Source organism: Neopelma chrysocephalum, unplaced genomic scaffold (assembly GCF_003984885.1).
Source record: "Neopelma chrysocephalum unplaced genomic scaffold, ASM398488v2 Primary Assembly neopelma1_75, whole genome shotgun sequence".
Lineage (NCBI taxonomy): Eukaryota > Metazoa > Chordata > Aves > Passeriformes > Pipridae > Neopelma > Neopelma chrysocephalum.
Window position 1 is genome coordinate 6,871,892 of NW_020897736.1, and position 22,043 is coordinate 6,893,934.

Here is a 22,043-nt window from a genome sequence, read left to right on the forward strand (position 1 = left end):
TTGTCTCAAGGCTGTTTGAGTTCACCTACAACATTAGGCTCAGCACTGCCATATGGCATGGCCTGCCATGGACATCAACAAAGCCATGCTGAAGCCAGTGCTTGTCACAGCAGAAACCTGGATCCCGCATCTGATGGGTGTTTTAAGTGCATATATTAAGTCCAACACTTGGCAGCCCTTTGGATCAGCTTTTGATCTTGCTGTCTGAGCTGTGATTTATTCATTACAATAAGGGCTACTTGGCTTGTAGGTGTTTTGCTATAGATGATACCAGGTGAACCACTGTGTCTGGAAAGGCCAGGACATGGGGAAGAGGCTTCAGAGCCAGCACTAACAGCTGTACAGAAACAAAGGGCTTAGAGAGAGACAAGGACTTGGATTTGTTGTGTGAGAGTTCAAAATAGGAGGGGGGAAAGTAAAAAGCAAGAGTTTGGATGCAAAATACAGGCCCTCATCCAGCACAGCTGCAGATAGGCACCAAGCTTTGTCCTTGTGGGCTCACTGAAGTTGCTGGAACTAATTGGTATAGAAAAAGGAAGTGAGCTTTGAAGGCTTTCAGGACTTGGGGCAATGAGTGTCCACAAACTTCTTATGTCTCAGATCACTTTTCAATACATCACTGAGCCATTATTTCCTGCTTTCACTCCAAACTGCCCTTTTGGCTACAGCTGCAGTGGGAAAGGATGAGGAGACTATTTAATGTACTGTATCATTGGAACAAGAGCTGGTGCTTTGTTTCTTGCCAGCCTCTCCTGAGTCAAGAGTTGATCATGACAGACTCATTGGCCAGGCTGGGTGAGCTGCAGGACCCTGGCTGATGCAAATAGCTCTTAACATTTGGCTGGTGGGGACAGTAAAACAATATTTATGTATATTGTCTGGAGAATCATGGAGCTAAATAAATGTGACAGTTTTCATTTGACATCCCCAGCCTTGCTGCTGTCGCTCAGGGTTTTCCTTTTTGCCACATAACATGAAATCACTGTCAGTTTGATAGTATATAGCAGCGCTCCTGAAGCACAAGGGTTAGGGGGGTGGTGGGTGCAGCAGGATTATTTACGTTTGCTATGCATGAAGTGGCACTCGGGGAGCAAGGCAGGCTGCCAAGACAGAGAGAAATCGGGGCTGTCTGGTTGCTCTCTTGTATCTCTCCGTGCTGGATTGTCAGGGTAGGATTTATAAAAATTGCTTCAAAACAGTATCATCTTTCCTCAAATGGACGTGCCCCCGTCTGGTGCAGCGAATGCCATTATTGCTGTTCTCATGACAAAGCGTCTATCAATCCCCACTTTGTTTATAAACAAATCTGCCTGCCCTGCATAAGAAATAGATAGACTAAGGAAAAATACCATTACTGAAGGAATAAGTTAATTATATTTCAGGATCTCAGCAGGGAGTGCTATCTCAGAGTATTCAGTAAGATCTGACCAGTGGAGTTATAATTAAAAAATGTCCCCAGGGAGGAACTTGTAAATTATTTACCATAAGGGGCTTTTCCAGGCTCTTTTAGTTTAATTGAACACTCTGGAAGAGAAAGGCCTCAGAAACAAATTAACTAAGAGGTTGAAATGGCTTTGTTAAAATCATGTTCACAGCCAAGCAAGCGGGTGACTGTGAACAAGGTTCAAATATAGGACAAACCTTTGAAAGCTGACATTACTCATGGTTCAAAAATCATATGGAAGGCACCAAAAAGTCTGTGCATAGAAAATGCAGTTGCTGGTTTTGTCCAGTATTCCTGCTGACCTTGAAAGGCTTAGTACGTAGTCCAGATCTGACAGTGCCTTATGTCCTTGTTGCCATTTGCTCTGTAGGGAGGACCTGACATTTGTGGGTTTTTTGATAAGGTACAGAGGAAACCAGTTGGACTTGATGATCTTAAAGGTCTTTTCCAACCTTAACCATTCTATAAGTCTATGATTCTAAGCCCCAGCAGCAGGACATGAAAGATTAGAGGTGATGGAGAGGCAGAATAAAAGGATGCTGGGACCGTATGAATTTTCCATCACTCTCACCATCTAGGGCATTTTAGCTCAAAGTATCCTGGTTAAGCCTTAGTGGAAGGTGGTCTGAGTGTGGCCCTTGATGCCAAGAGACAGGCACTCATGCTGTTAGGTGTTATGTCCTTTTCCAGTGCATGGGTGAAGACAGCTGGTTTGACCTCTTGGTCCCATGTGGAGACTGGAAGTCAAGAGGCCGTAGCTCCTCATTTGTTTCAACCACTGACTCATTGCTTGGCCAAGAAGGAGGCATTATCTAATATCTGTTTGCTGAGGAATAAGGCAGCCAGGAATACTCTATCTGCCTGTCTGTTGATGCCAAATTCTGTGTTTGTAATGGCCTTTCAGCTGCGGTTGCCCTTGAATTTATTTACTTCTGAAAAGCCCCACGTCTGCTGTGGCACCCTTACCCTGTCTGCTGTGGCACCCTTACCAAAGAGCCAGGCACAGCTGCTGGGGCCCATATACATACCTATAGCACATCTCTTTACCTTGGGTCTCCTTTTTCTTTCAAATTTATTACACTTACATGCACTTAGATGGAAAGTACCCCAGAGTTAAAAATCTCTCTACCCCATGCATATGTACAGTCTTCAGCAGATGCCATGTGATTGTAGCCTGAAGGCACCATTATCACATCCTAAACAATAAGTTCTCCACCTTCAGGCAAACTATGTGAAAATCTGGAGATGAAAGCTGCTTTGGTCGTTCATCAGGCAGATGAGATCTCTGCTTTTATTTTGTTATACTGTAAATTTGCTACTTAGTTTTCTAGTCTCTCTGAAAACTACTGAATCATAAAAATGCTTGTAGCAAATGCCAGCTTGTCTGTCACCAGAATAATGCATTTTAAATGGCTTATCAGCTCCAAGAGAAGACTACAATATTTTGGAGATGACTTGGATGTATAGTTAGAGAACAAAATATGTTGACATCTTTCGAATTGTCTTGATCAGTAGATTTTATTTTGTATTTTACTGTAGTGCATCCAGTAGTACTTGGGCAGGAAAGAGAAGATATCCCTAAATTTCTCAAAGGTACCTTATTGATGGTGAAAACCACAGAAGAGTGGAGTAGGACATAATGTAAAACGAAGGATTTTTCTTGAAAGGGCAGGACTATAAGGTTTGAATATTCACAGCAGAAGTATTGCCATTTAATTATTAGGAATGGTGAGTCCATATTAACCTTTATGGAAAAGTACTATAGACTATAATAAAGCTGAATACTTTTCTATGGCCTTTTGTAATCACCTTGTCAAATTTAATAAAATATTACTAATAAAGAAGTTATATTAGAATGGCTAAAAAAATTACTGGAAAGGATAATTTCCTATTAAATAGTTTAGATTCATGGGGTGATTGTTACTAGACTGTATTAAAATGTGTATGACTTTTCATTCTGTATGCAGCTGGAAAATGTAATTACAGATAAACCTGTTGTTGCCTTGCCCATGGTCGAGCTTCCCTAGCTGGTTTTGTGTCCCTGCCATCCTGCATACCCAGGGTAAGTCAGAGTGGAGCTAAGGACTGCCTGAGACTGATCCAGGTGGGATAAGGCCATGCAGAAGCTCTGACAGCTCCAGAAGCCAGACTTTGCTCTGCAATCTTAGAGGTTTTCAAAGAATCATAGAATTGGTTAGGTTGGAAAAGACCTTTAAGATTATCAAGTCCAAGCATTAATCCAGCACTGCCAAGTCCACCACTAAACCATGTCCCCTCACACAATATGTGCATCTAAGTGGTGTAGCAAGTCACTGACTATTTCCCCTTGAATTATGGGGACTTCAGTCTGCTCCTTATTCCTGTCTTTCAGCTCAGAGGCTGAAACAACTGGTCTCACTATTAGAGACTGAGGCAAAGATATTATTGAGTACCTCAGCCTTTTCCTCATCCTCTGTCACTGTTTCCCTCCATGCCCAATAAATGATGGATATTCTCCTTATCCCATCTTTTATTCTAATGCATTTATAGAAACACTTTTTAGCATCTTCCATGGCAATAGCCAGATTAAGTTCTAGCTGGGCTTTGGCCCTTCTGATTTTTTCCCTGCATAACCTCACGACAGCCTTGTAGTTCAACCAGGCTGGTCTTCCCTGCTGGCACGTGGGGATGTCCTGTTCCTGCACCTTTAGGATTTCTCTCCTGAAGAATGTCCAGCCTTCCTGGACTCCTCTGCCCTTCAGGACTGCCTCCCAGGGGACTTGGTCAAAGAGACTCCTAAAGAAGCCGAAGTCTGCCCTCCAGAAGTCCAAGGCAGCTGTTCTGATGACCCCCTTCCTGACTTCTCCAAGAATAGAAAACTGTCATTTTCTGATTACTGTGCCCAAGACAGCCTTGAAATGTCACATAACCATTTACACAATTTCTGAAGTGGGGAAAGCCCGTGGTCCCCTGGGAACATCACTCTTGGAACCCACCAGCCCTTTAATGCAGTTTGGGGCAAAAGTGAAAAATACAGCAAAAGAAAATAGGCAAATTTAACAGGAAGCTGGAGTTGGAGTGGGAGTTTGGGGAGGTTTAGATACAATCAAATCATGCTGAAAAAAGGGAAAAGGAGATTACCCTCTGCCAGCTGAATTGCAATAACTTGGTGGGAGATGAAAGAGCTTAGCTCAGACTTCAGCAGTTTTGCAGCCACCCTCCTGGGGACACCTTGCAAGAGTCAGTGGCCAGATCCAAACTGCTCTTTTACAACTGTGATAAACACTTTGCAAAGGCTGAAAAAGCAACTTCCACTTTACAAAGGTTGAAAAAGCAACTTTGCAGCTCGTTATCTGGGAGGCACTTGCTTCCCTCAGACTTCTCCTACCTGAACTGGAAGGACTTTAACAGACCTCATCTGCTGTGATGCTGCCGGACGCGCTGCTGTCTCCCTAACACGAGACGCTCATGTATGAACACTGTTGTTATAATAAATTAAGAGCACTGGGAAAGGCCCTGGAAGTTGGCCATAAATCTGGTGGTAAGCACCAGCGAGCAGCAGGGGCTCGGCTCTACATCATTAATAAAGATGTTGAAGAGGCACAGGCAGCGTGTTGCTGTGGATGTTGTTACTCGGGGCTCCACCACAGCACAGCTGAGATTTGATACGCGCAGGACGATCAGTCAAAAACTCTTTGCTGTTTTAAAAATGATACGGGTTACTGTTGGTAAAAGCTGTTGCTGGCAATGAGGTTCCTGTTTCATTTAAAGAAAGAAGAGTCTATCTCCATTTTTCAACATAACACAAATTCCTGATGAAATTCCCCAGCTTGCTGAACAGTGCTGCAAACACTTTGTTTTACATAATTTGCACCAAAATTAAAGTGAGGTTTAAAGCTCTGTAGGACACTGGTCTTGTCTTTGTAAGCACAATCTCCAGCACAACAGGCCTCTGGCTGGGATTAGTCCCAGCACAATGCAGATTGTTCAAGAACAAGAATAAAGAGGTAAGAGGAGGGGATTTTAGTGCAAGAGGCTTAAACCTGGTTTTGCATAAGGGCTGTGGAGCAGCAGCAAGACCAGCCAGGCTATTTTCTCACTGCTTGAATAGTTCAAATGCAGCCTGGATATGTAATTTTCTGGCTTTGCCTCTGTTTTCCCTGATGGGTACCCAAATTTTTGGAGTAACAGTGTTCTCCTTCAGCATTTGTAGGATACTCTATGGTGCATGGACAAGAAGTCATAAGGGGCACAGCAGCTGTCTTGCTTATTTTGGCACCCAGAAATGAAATGTTTTCCTCTCGGGACAGCAGTCAGAGGTCTGCAGCTGCCTGGGTATCACTGGGGGAATGAGGAGCAGAAAGGTTGAATGGCCAAGGGGGAAGGAAGGGACCAGCTCTTCTGGGGGCTGTCACAGACTCATCTCCTGTCAGTTGGGAGACTTTATATACAGACCCATGGGAACACAAGTATTTGTGGATTTTTTTGCGGGAAAACAGAATGCAAATTAGATTTTAAAACAAGCATTTGTCTAAAATTAGAAGTCATAGGCCTGATATGCTGTAGAGTGTGACAGGAGAAGGGGCTAATTGCAAGCAAGCTTTTACCCCACTTGATTATTGTTGTGACACACAGATCATTAACATGATGGTCTAAACATGAAACAAGTTGCTTAAATATTAAACTGTCAAGTGCTTTTCCTGATCTCTAAATCACTATCTAAAGTAGGGGGGATGTGTGTGTTAAAAAAGAGTTTTGGGCTCTGCCCCTGTCTGATGCCACATTGCTCCCTGTCAACGTGGTGACTGCTGCCAGCAGACTGCAAAATGGCACTTTCAATCATCTGCTTTGGTTTTGGGTGTATTGAATAACTGATCCCATGTGCTCTTCTGCAAGCTCTCACATGGGCATGGAGACTGTTCCCTCCAATATGCCTCCCTCGCCCTCAGGTTTCTGGCATAAAAGGCCCTCCCAGGAGATTTGGGGCATTTAGATCAAGGGAGATGGGGAAGGAGAGAGATCATTTGCCAAACTAGCATTCCATGGTTTTGGGAAGATGCCCTAAGTGCCAGATTTTGCACTTTGAAACAGCTGTCTTCAGGTGGAGGAGGAAGAGGCCACCAGACAGACCTCTTCCTGCTGCAGGAGAGTTGAAAAGGTGAGCAAGTTCTGCACTATTTTCTCATTTTATTAGCCCATAGAACAGTACAAACATCCCCTTGGTGCTTAAAATACAGTAATGCATCTCCCAGAGAGGAGGAACTTGGCTGCAGCTGAGCACCCCACTTCTTTTCAAGGTCTCCACCTCTGTTTGGTGTCACCTTAAAGATGGGTCAAGAGCACTAAGTACACTAAACTCCCATCATATACACTTCTACCCTGTTAAATTTTATTTTTCAGATAGCTGTTGTGCCATGCAAAAGGTGATGGGCATAGAAGATCCAGTATAGGAACTGTTTTGCAAGAGAATAATGTTGTTGGAGGACAAATACACATGTATTAATGACATGCAGTAAAGGGATTATTAAAGGCAATGAGCCCAGGGCACTTATTTAGGAAACTGTTTGTTCAAGGAGGAGACTCTTAACAACTTTGGCTTCGTGATTTCCTTCCTGTGTAACACATAAGAGAACAGCTCTTGAATTCATGGGTCATAGCCCTGTCTGCTGAAGAGCTTGAGAAGGAACAATGTAAAATGAGACCCAGGACTGCCTTTCCCCAAGAGCACAGCAAAATTAATCCACCACTGGTTTCTCTCTGTCTGGAGCTAGAAAATACAAATAGAAAATGAAATTTGTGCTGATAATTACTTTGGCAGCTGTCACATGTGCATGGTGTAGAGGATCAGCACAGACACAGCTTCCAATATGTCCATGCCTGTGGTAATGGCTGTGCTTAAGAGGAGGCTAATTAGAATGCATTACACATTCAGTCCCCACAGTTCACTATTCTTTAAGTAAAGCTGAATTGGGGAAGAGAGCCTTATTTCTGATACACATGGATGGTGTTGCCTGCAAATCCATTGATTTGCACCGTAGCCATTTGTACCAAAGTGTTTTCCTTGGTAGCTCACCAAATACTGCAGCTTTCTTCAACGCAGCAACAAAACTCAGAAAAAGATTTGTCCTAGTTCTCCTTACAAATGAGCACATACAAACATACAAAGCAGTACTTAGAAAGAAGAGAGATTTTTAAGGTTACCTAAGGAATTTAGTCCAGCGCTTCTTTTTCAGTCTTGCCTCAAACACTACCTGCTGTCAGAGTAATATGTAGAATAATGGAGTGAGGATAAGTAGATCTGTTTCTCACACACACATCCCAAAACCAGACTCAGAATGAGTTAGAACTTTTGAATCGTACTTTGATTTCTAAGTCACGTAAGTATTTGCAGTTTTACCCAGTATCAAGTTGTGCATGCAAACAGACTAGTTTCAAACAGCACAAATATACTCAAATTCTTTTGTGCTAGAGGTATTTATCCACATTCAATTACTGTCAGAACACACTGTGCAACTGCACTAGAATCAGATAAAAATATGCAAAGCAGGTAGCTTGAGGCTCATTTATACTAAAATTCCTCTAGCTGTTTGAAGATACTTTGTAATGTCAGCATACTCCCACCTGAGCATATTCTTTATTGTGAACATTGTAAAGTGGCCTTCCTGGATGCAAAAGTGGGATCTGAATACATTTACTTCAAGGATGCAAGCTTTTTTTTCCCCCTCTTCAGTAGAAAAATGACCAGAGAGGAAAACTAACCTAATTATTTTCTTTCTTTCTTTCTTTCAAGAAATTATGGGATTTATAGAGTGAGAATTGTGAAAAATAAATTAAAATCTGAATTATCCCTCTCTTATTTCTTGCGCTCATCTTTTATCCTTTCTTGTCCTTGTTGTTGTTCCCACTTCCCCCTTCCATGTTATCATCCTTGCTATCCTTATCAGCATTATTAGTTTTGTTGCCATCCTATCACAGGTTTATATTTTCAGATGCAGGGCACAGGTTTTGGATAGAATCCCACCTTTTGGGGGCCATGGAGACGCATGGGGGAAAAAAGGCAGATAAGAACAGTAAGTCTATAAATCTCCACGTCTATAAATCTTAAAATGGATTACTGATGTCAGTGACTCTTTAATGGAAAGAGTGACAGTCCATGTAGACGAAAGGCAGTGTAATTCATGGAGGCTATTAAATTTGAGAGGCTTTTTCATTCTCATTTGTCTTTCAGTGTTATGTGTCGATCGCTGGGAGATTATTCTCTGGGGAGAGATGTGCCCTACTCACCAGGGCCTGAGAAGAGCCTGTGTTTGTCTGGCTGGCATTTGCTGTGGTGGGTAATATATTCGCTCCTCCTGCACCAGAGAAGAAAACCCACAGTGCTTGTAGGGGATGGAGAAGAGGGAACACACCTGGCTGCCATACTTGTGATATTTGAGAGCCTCCTGGTTGCAGCCACTGTGTTTCTAGGGTTAAAAGTATCCAGAAACCCATCAAAGGGCTGTGTGAGACTCATGGCCAAGCTTCCACATCTGTTGATCAGCTGGGATGTGGCTGTGCTTGGTCAACCCCTTCACAGCACAGCATGACTGTCACAGGACACGGGCCACCTTCACTGTGTGGGATGTGATGGTTGGGCTGTTTTTTGGGAATGAGACTGAGATCATGGCTGCGAGGTCAAGCCACTATGGAAATATACACCCAGCATCTGAATAACAGTTCAGAACAGTGAGCAGGCACCAGGGGACTTTATGTCTAAAAGCACTCACTTCGCCAAGGTAGCATTCACTCATTTTAGTCACAGACTGTGAAGTTACCATGTAACATGTTCCCATGGGAAACTGAAGCCCACCTAAGTTCCATCAAGTCATTACTTCAGTTGCTTCTTTGCCTTCGAAGAAGCCAGGAGCAGGACAGTTTCACTTCACTGAACAGGAGGATTTACTGTAACACAGTCGTTTCCTGCAGGTGATTGACTGTTACCGCTACCTGCGACAGCCTGGAATGTGTTGCCTTTGCGTCCTCGCTGTTTGTACAATTGTTCATTCAGGGACTGAGACACTCGCGGTGCATCCAATTCCTCCCTGTGCGAGTGGATGCAATCCCCATCAAAATCAATTGACTGAAGTCAGACCCTGCATCTTCAGTTGCTAAGGAAAGAAAAATCAGTGTTGCTCACGAGAGGACCACTGGTGCAGAAAGTCACTTAGCTCTAGCAGCTGCTTTATGGCAGCAGAAATTCAGAGATACAAGCAGAGGCTGAAGAAGGATCCTGTGTTACATAGGAGTCCTGGAGACGTGCATAGGAAGAAACCTTGAGTAGAGGTTTGCTCCTTGTCTGACTGTGGAAAATTCCCATTCATTTCCGAAGGAAAGCACATGAGTGTAGCGTATTTGTTTACTTATTTATATAGCTAAATAGATCAAGGACATTGCTGTCAAACTACAGGCATCTGGATCCATACCCTCTCACTGCAACCAGGGAGCTGACAGGGGCTGCAGTGCTCTAAATTACTTATTAGCTAATTAGCCAATTTCTATGAATTATTGGCTTATTACTATTAGCTAATTAGCCCCTGGCTGGCCACTGGAGCAGCCCCATCTCACCTGTGCCCCTGCAGAGATGACGACCCACTCACTCCCAGGTCTGTGTTCAGCCCAGGTCAGTGGTGGCCGTGTAAAGTTGCTGCCCTTTCCCACAGGGAGTGGGTGAGTTGGTCGCGCCCCAAACACTGGTGTGTGGTACCTTTGTCACAACACCCCACTCGCATTTTGGCAGCCTTGCTGTTGTTCTGGGGATGAGTCAGAAGAACTGTGCTATGTGGTCAGGTCTAGGAGAGGCTCAGTTTCGGTGCTGAGTCACTGGCAAAGCGTTGTGGGCAGCCTGGGGCTGTGTTTTGTATTGTGCCTCCTGCTTTATAAAGGACTTCTGCGTATTTTTACCCATCTACAAGGTCACACATCCCTATGCATCACCTTATGGATGTTCCTCCAGCATATCTAGCCAAGGGTGAGTTTGCTTGTTTGTGGTCCTCACTGTTTAACATGAGGGTTTCATCATGGTGCATAACTCTCATCCACATTGTGGCTACCTCCAACCCAGCTCTGACACCAAGACAGATTCCACTTTTTCCAAATAAAACCAATATTGTTATTGTTATGTATTATTTATACAGTGGAAAAATATTGAGGAGAAGAAGTGGGAAAAATTAGCTCAATCTTTCTAAATCTGCAAGCAGCTGAAAGACAAAGAATATAGAATTAAAAAAACTTCCCTCAGCTAATTTTGGAGCATGTTTCATCTTCACAAGAGCCACTCATTTTCTAGCTAATTCTTTGTAAACCTTTACTCATTTTGTTGCAAGTTTGGTATCATTTTACATTATACAAAGTTCAATGGGAAAAAAGAAAAGGAGTGATGGTTTGAATTATTCCCCATCCCCCATCCTGCAAGAAAAACCCAGGTTTGAACTTCACTTTTTAATATGCAAGGACCCAGCCAAGGACATCCCTGCTAATCTTTCAAAATGCAGCATTGTGCTCCTTCAAAGTGTTAAAAGCTACTTGGATTTTGACTGAACGTGTAACCCTGTGTTAAACTTCTAATGACTAACGAGACAGAACTTGGTTATGAAGACTAAAATACAAAAAATATAAATCAGCAGCCTGGAATGAGCACTCATCCTCTTTTATTTTCATTAAATCCTTTTTAAACTAACTTTACCATTTATCTTTCATGAGATTTTCATTACTTTCCTATCCACTGACAACAAGATGGAACAGTCAGTTTTATTGTTCATTTGTCTAATCTTCTCTTCACTGTGGGTTATTCAGGCATTTGAGTGTGATATTTCACTGCCAACCCAAGCTGGTGTTTTAGTCCATGTTGTCCCTTCTCCTCCTCCTCCTGTTCTCTGCCTTTCTTCCAGTTGGAAGGACAAAATGTGCAACTTCAAAAAAAAAAATTAAGAAGTCCCTTGCAGTGGTGTTCTAATCTGGAACAAGTAATGGAAATTATAAAAGTGGACTTTGTCAGCCCTGTTTTCCTCCAAACACTTGCATCCCTAGTCCATATAGATTTTTCCTATCTTGGAATGATCTGCTCATTCTGCTGTCTGAAGATGTGGATCTGCTGCTCTGAATGTCCCTTGGGTTACCATTTGTGCACAGTCTGTAAGAAAGCTGAAGCTGTGTAGGTCCAGTGGTGTCTCACTGGCTAAATCCTTCTTACCTCCTGTGGGCAAAAAAAAGTTTCAGGGGTTACCTGGAGTTTATCTTGCATGAATAAAGTAGCAAGGTCTGATTTGGTAATGTCAATGAGATGTCTGACCTTGGCTCAGCCCTAAATCTTTAATTTCGTTAATGCATGCCTCTGAAATCCCTCGCAACGATAGCTCCTGTTATCTAGAAAATATTTGAAGAACAATAACAGGGTTTATCTAAGTCAATTGTACAGTTATTTGTGGGGACTGTGCTGTAACTCTGCCGGAAATAATGGCAATCTGCAGTTATTCATGTCAGCAGAGCAATGATATTCCCCTACCGCTCTCCAATTAACTTCTGCCACTGCTGCATCCCAGGAATGGAGTAGGCAGGACACATTGTTATGGAAAACTAGGCATTTTTGCAACCAGCCCCCAAATAGTCATTCTGTGTAGGCAAGGCTGGCTAAGCATTAGCAGTGAGGATCCACAGCTATTTTTTTGGAAGGAAGCTCTGCGCTCAGCTCACATTATTGATGGGGTCACGTGTGAGGGAGGCTTACACCAAAGGGAAGAGTAATGGGATAAAGAGAGAGAATGGCAAATTGGCTGGCTGAGAAATGACCTGTGTTCAGCCCTGCTGCGTGGAGCACTGCTGGCTAAGGGCTGGGTGGAAGGGTAAAGGCACAGCACGCAGCCCTTCGGCAAAAATATGGGAAAAGCCATTTTTAGTGAAAATGCAAATACTGATAGCAGTTAAAAAGAACAAGTCAGGGTGCATAGGCTGTTCCCTCTCAGGTGGCGTTGAATGGAGGGTAAAGATTAATTACTTGCATCTTTAAGGAGTTTATTAATTTTATTGGGGAACAGGCAACTGTGATTGAAGCAGTAATAGGCGAAACCCACCACTGTGAGCCAGGCACAGGGGCTTTGGGAGCCACTCTTCAACTTGAGCACTAGGGGAATTTACAAGTGATTGATCCCTTCATACGGCACAGGTTTGGTTAAAACAAAGTGTGGCAAGAAGGCTAGATTTGCTGTGGATATTATTACCAGCAATAATTCCCTCACCTCCACTCCTGTCACCTCCCTCAGCAACAACCAACTGCTGGAGCAGAGCGGAGGAGATGCTGAGCAGTGACATGTGGCAGGGATAGCATGTCGAGTCCTGGGCCTGGGGGATGGAAATTGGGACAGGCAGCTCCCAGCAGGAGTCTTGGTGGCTTTTTAAAGCCATTTCTGGGCTCTGGAGTAGACAGAAATAGTGTCACATGGCTGCAAGGAAAACAGATGATGCTGTTTCTTTGAAAACAGATGTGCATTCCCAATGTGTGCTCTTGTTTCTGTCTCAACAGCTGGATTGCATCCACATTGCTATCGCTCACTATTGCTGCACTGAGCTATTGCACATTTAGTATGAGGGTTTTAATTCATTTTATGGCAAGACTCACCCATTAATACATCTGCATGTGTTGGTGTCGGGCTGGTTTCCGTGCAAAGCTCCAGTGCTAAATGCTGATGGAGAAACCCGAGATGAAAGGCTCGGTCCCCTCAGGGACACCTCATAGATAGTGGGGTACAGGCTCTTCAGTCCAATGAACAAGGAATATTTCACTGCATTTTCAAGCTTGGCAGCTTGTTTCTTATAATTCCTTGAGAGGTAGTAATTAAATATCATTGCATTAGAACCAATATGTCCCGAGTAGAGAACAAACTCATACTCATAATTATGTAGCCGTCACATTAAACAAACAAGCTCCTCATTAAAAATAGATGCAAAAAATTCAATTAGATCTAATGCTGTATTAAGGATTTGATGACATGCCGGCTGTATTTCCATTGGTTCTAGGCAATAATGAGACAGCTTTTCAGAGTGACCCAAGAGGAATATTTTTCTTTTTTAAATACCTGTTTTCTTTCTTAATTTAAAAACCACTATGAAGCACCTTTTCCTTTAAGTAAAGAGGGGAGGGGAAAAAAAAAGGGAAAGGAGCTTTATTGTTTTCTAGCATTTCATCTGCGTTCAGAGGCATAAAAGAATGAGGGACCCCAATCTTTATTCTGTGCGCTATCTTTAATATGATTCAGAACGATGTAATAGGAAATCAAATCCCTGTAAGGAAGATTATTGAATGTACAGAAAAGGATGACTATTGAATGTACAGAATTTCTTCTAACCATTATCTGCATCTCCTATATGTGCATGCTGTAGCACCAGAACAACTGTATGATGGTCACTTTGAACATCAGGTTTCTCCTGATGAATCCGTTGCCTTTGGTCCATCCTACCCACCCGGCTGAGCACTGGCTGCAGCTTCAGCTTAGCCGTAGATCTTTCTCTCACAAGCTGGTTTTATTTAAACCCCCGTCTGTGGCCTTGCCCCCTCTGTTTTGGAAGCAGGTTACATTTTGCCAAGCAATCAGGATTACGCTTGTTCCATCGCTGCTCTCCTTTCTCTGAAAAGTCTGCCCAGGGGACAGAGCTGTAAATTGTATCCCAGCTCTGTCTTAATTTATCACTTGCGCCAAGGAGTGAAGTCCTAGCAAAGACTGAAACAAAATCAACTTTGCTTTTTCCTTGAATCTCTCTCCTAGCTTGCAATATAGCCACTGTCAACTTTGAATTATGCATGGGCAAGTTGTCCAGTTGCAAATGAACTCTTTTACACCAAAAATAAAACAATTTTATTCTTGTCATTGACCTTTTTCTACATCATCACTCCAGTTTTTGCTGAGATTAATATAGAAAATAAAACATTTATTTCCACAATCTGATTTACATCAGTTTTGTTCAACTGTGCTTCACTTTATTTGGGTTAGTTCAGCTCCCTCCCTGAGTCTGGATAATCACAAGTTGACTGACTACAGTGAGGAAAGACATATTAAAATTTATAGTTGTAAAATAGCCTGATGCAGCGTCTGCTGTAGATGGCAAAATAGATCGGATTGATTGGGCATTTGTCTCTGAAACAGAGGGTGGTTTTGATGTATGTGCATAATTTGTAAGAGAATTTGCTTCTCCCTAGCAGTGCTGTGGTTGGTGCAGCATAATTAAGAATTTCATCACCAATCTGAAAAGTGCCCTTTGGTTTTGAATGTGGTTTGATTTCACAGAGAAATCGCCTTCTGGGCATGATGTATTTGGAACCCCAAGAATCCCACTACCTCTGGGATAATTGCTATGGTGGAAATTTAAGAGCTGTGGGCTTATGAGGAATATTATTATAACAACCAATTTCTTGACTCCACCTTGTAAATCAGTATATTCCAGCAAAGGGCAGAAGCCTGAAAAGTTGTAGATTGAGATGTCTGTGTTAATCTACTAGAGACATGAATAAAGGAATATATTAGGTAGCTTTTCAGTTCAACTTCAGCTCTTGCTACTGTGTCCAGTCTATAGATAGCTGTGAAATCTCTCTTGCTTTCCAAGGTGAGGTATAATGTGGGAAATAACTCTGCAATGCTGCCAGTGCAGAACAGGAGATGGTGATGAGGTGGGATCGCTTCGCCAGCCTGGTGCTTGCTGTGTTTTTACATTCTCAGGAGAATACAGACTCCTTCAGAGTGTAACAATAGCTGATTTGATCTGTAAAATATATAAACTTGTGTTTTCAGGTAGAAAACTGCAAACTGGAAAGAAGCAGACTGTCAGTCTCTGCTGAAACTTGAAGAACATATTTTTTTCCACTTTTGCTCACATACTTTTCCCTACACAGCTCATTACCTTTTTGGAATCTTTTTTTTTCCCTTTTTTTTTTTTTCTTTTTTCTTTTAAATGAGTAACAATTCCTTGAGTGCCATTTCACTTTCGTCTCCAGAAAGGAATTGCCATGAAAGGAGTAGAAGAAATCTATGGGAGCATTTCTTCTCATAAGGGGAAAATTGTGACCATCCTTAGCTAGGCCACTGTTGGCATTTCCCTTCACACCAGTCTCTGGAAGCTCTTAACCAGAGCAAAAAGATATGCAAAAGGTGAAGTTTTCTTTACTTTTTTTAGAGCCTTTCATCCCCCAATGACTGAATTTATTTCATCCATAAAACAAGAGTCTTGAAGGACCCCACCTTCCTGTGCATGGGGTGGGTTGATTTGTATTCTGCTGGTGGTTTTCTGTAAGATAACAAATACAGGAAGAGAACATCAATCCTGATTTCTTTTCTTTCTTTATCTCCCCTCCTGTTCTCTGTTGTGCCATGACTGCTAATAGCATTCTGGTTTAGTGGTGGATGTAATAAGATATGGATGCTGGATATTGTTTTTTTATACCTGTTGCACCTATACAAATGCTGACAGCAGGCTTCCCTCCTCCTCTCTTGCTTCTCTCTGAATTGAATTCATTTACCTCGAAATTACAGAGCTGTAGTCACAAATCCATCAGGTCAGAGAGATACTTAGAAGAAAGATGTAGTCCACTCACCCCTCCTATGTGCTCTTACATTGTTATCACTCTGTCAACGCTCTTTTCTCTTTTTTTTTTTTTCTGAAAAAGAGGGACAAATACTCCATTTTTTCACTTAAATTTCAGATCATTCACCAAAGTCGTCGTGTGTAACCAACTTTAATTATTGATAAAGGTGAGACTTTCTGTACTTGTAATAAATTTCTATACTCATAAAAAGCCAGGGATTCATAACACCCAGAACTAAATTATTTATCAGTCAGAAGGGTGGCTGGATCCACAGTACAGGGTGTTTCTAAGGACCTCAGCTAACCAGAGGAGTCATCTGCTTCTTTCTGTTCCCTAGAGCTTCCTAACAGAGGAAAGTGGTGGGTGTTATTCAAGCCTGGATAAAACTTTGAAAATTATACATTTACTAGGAAAAATACAGCGTGTAGACATGATGGGAAAGTTGGGAACTGGATGTCCCTCATCCATCAAATGCAAAGAGCCACTCAAGGCTGGTAATGAAGGTAAGCACCTTCTGCTGCTGCTCGCATTTTGCCCAAAACCCCCAGACTTTCCTGGCTCTGAGCCACCTGAGCTCAGGTGATGCAGCCTGGCCGTGCTCTCGGCACGGTGTGGCTGGGTGGGTGTTGAAAGGCCAGCCCGGGGCTGCTGGATGTGGGCTTCAAAGTGTCCTTTTGGAGAGGGAGGGGGTGCAGACTGATCCCTACAGTCAACAAACTGCCTCCAGCAGGCCAGTCCCCTCACCCACCCCCATCCCACCTGTCTCACCAGGCAGCTCCACAGAGACTGATCCCTGCTAACACTTCACCACCCCACATTTTTTACCTGTCGTGTGCCCTGACCCAGAGTCCATCTGTCTTCACAGCAGGGATGTTACCTGGAGCTCCAGCTCAGAGCCTTTGCCCATGGAGAACCCATTTTTTCCATTCTACTGATGAAATTGCAAAGCAAGATTTTCCACCTGTGCCTAGGAAAGCAGAACTGAGAAGGAAAAAAAAAAAGACAAAAAAGCAGACAGAAGAGGAAAAAATTTCCACTTACCAAAGCTGTTAAGCAAACCTCATCGCACATTCATAGCTCTGCCTTCCGCCAGCATCAGGGCTTCAGGAAAAACATCTCCACGGCAGGCATTAGCACAGGTGATCTAGTGCAGAGAATGAAGGGCAGGAAGTTTTCCCCAGATTTGTATTTTTATAAGTAACTGAGATTTTCAGTTTGTTTTCATGATGAAAGAAGTGAGCAGAGAAAAATAATCCCAGCTCCTTCCATCATGAAATACATATTGTGGCAGAATGCTGCATGCCTTGTGTCAAAGGATCCATAGTATCGATTTCTTGAAATGAAAAATAAGTTTAAGGTAGAGTGCTTGGGAAAAAAAAGATCAATAAAATTTCAAGTGACTGAATAGAACTATCAATTGTAATGACAGCAATCAAAAAGCCTTATCCAGTTCCATAACATTTCGGTGTCTGGACCTTTATTTTCATTAAATTTGTCATTGACAGAATGCTGACCTTACCTTACCAACCTGTCTGAAATTAGATTAAAATTAGTGCAGCTGAAAACACCTGTTTCATTCCACACAGTGTTTGTAAGCAAAACTGGAAAACATGGAGCAGGAGTGTAAGTGTCTGCAATGCAAATCAGGATGCAACAACCCAGTCAACTTGGAAAAATATTTGAAAATATCTTCTGAGATTTAAGAAACAGCCTCAGGCTCCAGCAGCACTCACTTAAACCATCTCCCAGGCTGTTAGCAGGATGGCCAGAATGTGGGAAACTCACTCTCTTCCAAAACCTCTCATTTTTTTCATTGCTTTTCCCTTTCATTCACACAAGAATTGAATTATCAACACTCAATAAATAATCAGTCCATGTGGGACCACAGGCTGCAGCTCTTTGGGGAGGTTTCTGCCTGTTCTTCAGACTCAGGATGTGGGACTTGCATCTGAGCTGTGCCCATCACCATCATCACCATCATCATGGGGCTCCAGACAGCTAGTCAGAACTCAAGGCTGTGCCATCCCTGGGGCCCTCATACCCCATGGGAAGAATCAAAGGGCCATTTGTTTCCTTGGTGTTTTCAAGTACCTTCCACCTGCCTTGGCCCATCCAGCTGAGTGTCATGGGAGCGGCATCAAACTCATTTTGACCCCTCTGCGGCACTGAGCATGTTGCCAACATCCAGTAAATAAAAAACATCATTAAAATGATAGAAAGGAGGCTGCTGGGGTGCTTGCATGCCCTGTGGAACAAATGCAGAAGATGATGGAGGTGCATGAGGTGGGAGGGAGGGCTCACAGTATCTCATGGGCTGTGGCAACCCAGTGGGCACAGCCCTGGTGTGACCCCTCTCCTGGCACCCTGTGCTGCATAAATATTAAACATTACCAAAGGCACTAACAGGGCAGTGCTGGGACAGGGATGTGTGGGGAGACAGACCTGAAGCAAGCGCTCTGCTGTTAGGGGTGTCAGGTTTGAGCACCAGTTACCCTGTGTAGGAATTCATTACTCGTTATTATAAATCACCCTGTCTCGCTGTAAATCATGTAAACAGCACCATCCTTTTCCACAGAGGATGTCCCCCACATGATACATCACTGCAACCCTTGTGTGACTGGTGGCTTTTCTGAGTGCCTCAGGGAAGAGCAGAGGTCAGGCAGGGACTGGTGGGTCCATTGCTTCAGAGCCTTGTTCCCTCCATGCTTCTCCCTCCTTGGCAGCTTTCCCTGCTTTTCCCCCTTTGTTCAGTGACGAGGCTGCACTGCTGGCTCAGCAGCTCCCAGGGGACACATGTGGCAGGTTCCCACAGCCAGAAGAGCAACCACAGCTCCCTCCCTACCACACTCATCCCTCAAATGCTCATCCCCTCTCTTGTTGCCCCATTACAGACAGCAGGGACAGATGCAGCCGGTCCTCTATTCTAATACTATTTGCCCTCTCTGTTTTCTGTCTTCTTTCTTCAGATTTCTTGCTCTCTTTTTTCCTCCCCATGATTTTGGGGTTTTTGCTGTTGAAGTTTCCCAAAGCCTTCCAGGGGTCACCTCATCCTCTGCAGCCCCAGAGCATCAGGGTCACAGATGCTGCTGACCCTCACCTCTGGGAGTGACTCTCCCTGTGGATATAAGAGGCTCAGACCTCCAGGATGGCTTCCTCTCCTGCTTACTGATAGAAAACAAAAAACCATCACCTCTGCCCCAGGACCAGACAAGCAAACCTGTCCTTGCATTGATAAAGAGCTGTTCTTTATGTCCAGGGTGTGCATCTTGCAGCTGCTGGGCAACAGCAGGTGCATCTGTACGTATTTTTCAGGATAAAGCCTCTTGGCTACCCTTAGTCACTGCATGGTACAGTGGGATCCATGCCTATGGCTGAGGACCATGCCAGGGATAGAAAAGGGGGGAAAAAGCCCACATTTTCCAAACCTCTTTTTTTATTTGTGGGTCTGGGCTAGATTCTGATACGACTGCACAAATGGATTGAAGGCAGAATACTTGCTTTTGCTTTGTATAATTTCAAGACCTTTCTTATAAGGCACAATCCAAAAGAGCTGCCCCTCAATGCACGAGGCAGTGTCTCTGATATGGAATGCATCAGATGCTCTTCTCTTGGCTGTTATCAAAGGCATCGTGTCCTCCAGCACCTAAAGATTCAGTCATCTCAGATGGAGAATTTTGACCTTCTCTTCTTCCAAACATTGACATTGAATTTGTATCATCTTCCTGGAAATATTTCTTCATGTTTAAAAAAATAAAAAGAAGAAAATCAAGACTCTAAATAAGAAGCTTGTTGGCAAGTGATTTTATCTTTCCTAAAGCCTTTTGACCTTTTCAAACCTCCGAGTGTTTGATTTACTTTGTGGTTCAGATGTCAGCTCAGGCTGATAATTTTTGAGTCTTTTTCTCTTGTCCCAGGTCATTGAGTTTTGCACTTCATCTTCAAGAGCACCTTGGCTTCCACTATTCCCTTGGAAATACACAGGCTTGCATTCAGCTGCAGGGAGAGCAAGTACAACCCACCCCAAAGTACTGGAGTCGATTTACAGGAAAAGGGCCAATTTTTTCCTTTATCACTTCTACTGTTGCAGAGAGATGAATTCTCCGTGGCATAATAGCAGAACAAAAATAGATTGCTTCTGTAATACACTATACAACAGCCTGGAATACATCAGCCTTTTTCCTCAACCGTTCTTTGACAAATGAAACTTTATCTAACCACATTCACCATGCCATTCTCCTTCTTTTTGCTTCATTTTTTCCAACTAGACTCCTGCAAGTGCCAAAATGGTGCTTGTGCAGTGGCACGACTGTTAAGGTTGTGCCTTACCAATACTGCTGTGATGCTGCTACCAGAGATAGGCAGAGGGACTCAGTGACATTGTGAACACTGAATTTCTTGCTGGATGGACAGAGGTTTCCATTTATGATAGTGCCGATGAACAGTGGGGATGCTTGGGCTCTGGGTCGGGTACCAGCCATGTTTCCCTTTATTTTGGGCTGTATTTGTTGTCTTGGATAACCCTCAGCAATTTTTGCACCAAGTTTCCTGTTCTGTTCAGTCTTGATGCAGGAAAAGTATTAGGGAAATGTCCTTGTCTATAGAAAACCCTCTAATTAAAACAACTGCTTGGCTCTGCGCTATTGAAAGCAAACAACTCTGAGGGGAGCATTTGCTTTATCTGTACGTGGAGAAAAGGCAATAAATGCTCACAATCTGGCTAAAAATAGATGTCAAAGTGAACTCCCAATTTTCAGGTCTAAAGAATTTAAAACCTTTTTTATAAAATTATGCTATTTGTCAAACACATTCAGGCTCCAGGGAAAAGCTGTTCCTTTTAATTTGGGTGAAATGTTCCATTCAAATCGAGGACTTTATGTTTTCACCCTCCCCCAGCATCTCAGCCCAGTGTTTCTGTAGAAAGCAATATTAAACAAGACTAGAAAGAAACCAGTTTTTCCATATATTAGGATTTTTTATCAAATATGCATGCTTTACTCACTTTTTCTTTAATTTAACCTAATCCCCATTACTTTCACAAGCCCTTATGGATGCTTTAAGGGCTGTATGCTGAAGGCTACAAGCCCAGCCAGTCCCAGGAGAAAATGCATCTGCTCCTGTCCCACCTCCTTTCTGCTACTGTCCAAGGACTTCTGCTATCAAATTCAAAGGAATCATCTGTAATAGCAACATTATATAAATGTATTTGGAGAGCCTGGCTTTGGGAATGTGGGGATTGCTGCGCAGTGTGACAGGCACCGTGCTCCCAGCACTCCTGGTGCAGACCCAGGTAAAGCAAACAAAATGTTCTAGCAGGAAAATGGGTATTTTATGATGGGTGAGACTGACAGCTGGACAGCCCAGCTCTGCCCTCTGGTGTGCCAGGGTTCCTGGGTGACCACCCTCATGGTGGCACGTGGGATTTGCCATGGCACAGGAGCCACGTTGTCCCATCTGGGGACAGATGTGCAAAGATGGTCGTGGGAAACTGCTGCTTCTCTTCAAGATTGGAAAGCTCAGAATAAACTAAGTGGTGGGTTTTGGCATCGTTGTAGGGTAACAGCCCTCTGACTTGCGCTGCCCAGAGCCCCATACCTCATGCCTTGAGCAATGGCCTCACTGGGTGCTCTGGGTGAGGGCTGCCAGATTGGGGTGAGGGAGGGTGGGGTGCAGATGGCAGGCGCAGTTTGTGAGCTTACTTTTCTACCCCGGGGCCTGCTGGGCAGGATTGATTACACTGCTCGGAGAGCGGCATTAGCAGATGTTATTGATGTGGGACTGGCATTATCCACAGCACATGCTGTCGATGTAGAGAAATACCACAGATGGCATCATTTTTTAAAACCCCTCTGCCAAAATCTTTTAAAACAAAACTTGCCATTTCTGTTTGCATTGATCCTCCTTTCCTGCTTATTGACTTTTGTTCTTTTCCGTCACTGATGGGAGGAACGGGGATGGATGGGGAGTGACCGTTGTCTCGCCGGCACGTGAATGAAGGAAATAACGTTTCAGAAACCC